Below are 3544 nucleotides of genomic sequence, written 5' to 3' on the forward strand. Positions count from 1 at the left end.
GGCTTTATTTTTTGTATTTTTTATAACCATTGTGTTTTATTTTCTGGGAAGTGTTACCCATTTTACTATGAACTCATAGGTTTATTTATTTTTATTTTATAATACTTTAAGTTCTGGGATACATGTGCAGAAAGTGCAGGTTTGTTACATAGGTATACATGTGCCACGGTGGTTTGCGGCATCCATCAACCCATCATCTACATTAGATATTTCTCCTAATGCTATCCATCCCGTTGCCCCCCAACCTCGACAGTCCCCCTTGTGTGATGTTCTCTTCCCTGTATCCATGTGTTCTCATTGTTCAACTCCCACTTATGAGTAAGAACATGCAGTGTTTGGTTTTCTGTTTCTGTGTTAGTTTGCTGAGAATGATGGTTTCCAGCTTCATCCATGTCCCTGCAAAGGCTATGAGCTCATTCTTTTTTATGGCTGCATAGTATGGTGCATATGTGCCATATTTTCTTTATCCAGTCTATCATTGCTGGGCATTTGGGTTGGTTCCAAGTCTTTGCTATTGTAAATAGTGCTGCAATAAACATACGTTTGCATGTGTCTTTATAGTATAATGATTTCTAATCCTTTGGGTATATATCCAGTAATGGAATTGCTGGGTCAAATGGTATTTCTGATTCTAGATCCTTGAGGAATCACCACACTGTCTTCCACAATGGTTGAACTAATCTACACCCCCACCAACAGTGTAAAAGCGTTCCTTTTTCTCCACATCCTCTCCAGCATCTGTTGTTTCCTGACTTTTTAATGATCACCATTCTAACTGGCATGAGATGGTATCTCATTGTGGTTTTGATTTGCATTTATCTAATGACCAGTGATGATGAGCTTTTTTTCATATATTTGTTGGCTGCATAAATGTCTTCTTTTGAGAATGGTCTGTTTATATCCTTTGCCCACTTTTTGATTGGTTGTTTTTTTCTTGTAAATTTGTTTAAGTTCCTTGTAGATTCTGGATATTAGCCCTTTGCCAGATGGATAGATTGCAAAAATTTTCTCCCATTCTGTAGGTTGCCTATTCACACTGATGATAGTTTCTTGTGCTGTGCAGAAATTCTTTAGTTTAATTAGATCCCATATGTCAATCTTTGCTTTTGTTGCCATTGCTTTTGGTGTTTTAGTTGTGAAGTCTTTGCCCACGCCAATGTCCTGAATGGTATTGCCTAGGTTTTCTTCTAGGGCTTTTATGGTTTTAGGTCTTACGTTAAAATCTTTAATCTATCTTGAGTTAATTTTTGTATAAGGTATAAGGAAGGGGCCCAGTTTCAGTTTTCTGCATATGGCTAGCCAGTTTTCCCAACACCATTTATTAAATAGGGAATCCTTTCCCCATTGCTTGTTTTTGTGAGGTTTGTCAAAGATCAGGTGATTGCAGATGTGTGGTGTTATTTCTGAGGCCTCTGTTCTGTTCCATTGGTTTATATATCTGTTTTGGTACCAGTACCATGCTGTTTTGGTTACTGTAGCCTTGTAGTATAGTTTGAAGTTAGGTAGCGTGATGCCTCTAGCTTTGTTCTTTTTGCTCAGAATTATCTTAGCTATGTGGGCTCTTTTTTTGGTTCTATATGAACTTTAAAGTAGTTTTTTTTCCAATTCTGTGAAGAAAGTCAATGGTAGCTTGATGGGAATAGCATTGAATCTATAAATTACTTTGGGCAGTATGGCCATTTTCATGATATTGACTCTTCCTATTCATGAACATGGAATGTTTTTCCATTTGTTTGTGTCCTCTCTTATTTCCTTGAATAGTGGTTTGTAGTTCTCCTTGAAGTGGTCCTTCACATCCCTAGGTATTTTATTCTCTTTGTAGCAATTGTAAATGGAAGTTCACTCATGATTTGGCTCTCTGTCTGTTATTGGTGTATAGGAATGCTTGTGATTTTTGCAAATTGATTTTGTATCCTGAGACTTTGCTGAAGTTGCTAATCAGCTTAAGGAGATTTTGGGCTGAGATGCGTTTTTGGGGTTTTATAAATATACAATCATATCATCTGCAAACAGAGACAATTTGACTTCCTCTCTTTCTATTTGAATACCCTTTTTTCTTTCTCTTGCCTGATTGTCCTGGCCAGAACTTCCAACACTATATTGAATAGGAGTGGGGAGAGCGGGCATCCTCGTCTTGTGTTGGTTTTCAAAGGGAATACGTCCAGCTTTTGCCCATTCAGTATGATATTGGCTGTGGGTTTGTCATAAATAGCTTTTATTATTTTGAAATATGTTCCATTAGTACCTACTTAATTGAGAGTTTTTAGCATGAAGGGGTGTTGAAGTTTATTGAAGGCCTTTTCTGCATTTATTGAGATAATCATGTGATTTTTGTCATTGGTTCTGTTTATGTGATGGATTACATTTATTGATTTGCATATGTCAAACCAGCCTTGCATCCCAGGGATGAAGCCGACTTGATCATGCTGGATAAGCTTTTTGATGTGCTGCTGGATTTGGTTTGCCAGTATTTTATTGAGGATTATGGTATTGATATTCATCAAGGATATTGGCTTCAAGTTTTCTTTTCTTGTTGTGTCTCTGCTATGTTTTGATATCAGGATGATCCTGACCTCATAAAATGAGTTAGAGAGGAGTCCTTCTTTTTCTATTGTTTGGAATAGTTTCAGAAGGAATGGTACCAGCTCCTCTTTGTACTTCTGGTAGAAGTCGGCTGTGAATCTGTCTAGTCCTGGACTTTTTTTGGTTGGTAGGCTATTAATTACTGCCTCAATTTACTGGTGTATTCAGGGATTTGACTTCTTCCTGGTTTAGTCTTGGAAGGGTGTATGTGTCTGGGAATTTAACCATTTCTTCTAAATTTTCTTGTTTATTTGCCTAGAGGTGTTTATAGTATTCTCTGATGGTAGTTTGCATTTTTGTGGGATCAGTGGTGATATCCCCTTTATCATTTTTTATGTGTCTATTTGATTCTTCTCTATTTTCTCCATTATTAGTCTAGCTAGTGGTCTATTTTGTTGATCTTTTCAAAAAACCAGCTCAAGGATTCATTGATTTTTTGAAGGACTTTTTTGTGTCTCTATCTCCTTTAGTTCTGCTCTGATCTTAGTTATTTCTTGTCTTCTCCTAGCTTTTGAATTTTTTGTTCTTGCTTGTCTAGTTCTTTTAATTGTGGTGTTAGGGTGTTGATTTTAGATCTTTCCCACTTTCTCCTGTGTGCTTTTAGTGCTATAAATTTCCCTCTAAACACTGCTTTTGCTGTGTCCCAGAGATTCTGGTATGTTGTGTCTTTGTTCTCATTGATTTCAAAGAACTTATTTATTTCTGCCTTAATTTTGTTATTTACCCAGCAGTCATTCAGGAGAAGGTTGTTCAGTTTCCATGTAGTTGTACGGTTTTGAATAAATTTCTTTTTTTTACAGTTTAATATATTTTAATAGCATACTTCCAGGAACAGCACAGCAGATAGACAACATTAAAAACATGTACTTGCCTGGGTACAGTGGCTCAGGCCTGTAATCCAACCACTTTGGGAGGCTGAGGCAGGCGGATCATGAGGTCAGGAGATGGAGATCATCCTGGC

Source organism: Mandrillus leucophaeus, unplaced genomic scaffold (assembly GCF_000951045.1).
Source record: "Mandrillus leucophaeus isolate KB7577 unplaced genomic scaffold, Mleu.le_1.0 Scaffold113, whole genome shotgun sequence".
In the NCBI taxonomy this organism is placed as follows: domain Eukaryota; kingdom Metazoa; phylum Chordata; class Mammalia; order Primates; family Cercopithecidae; genus Mandrillus; species Mandrillus leucophaeus.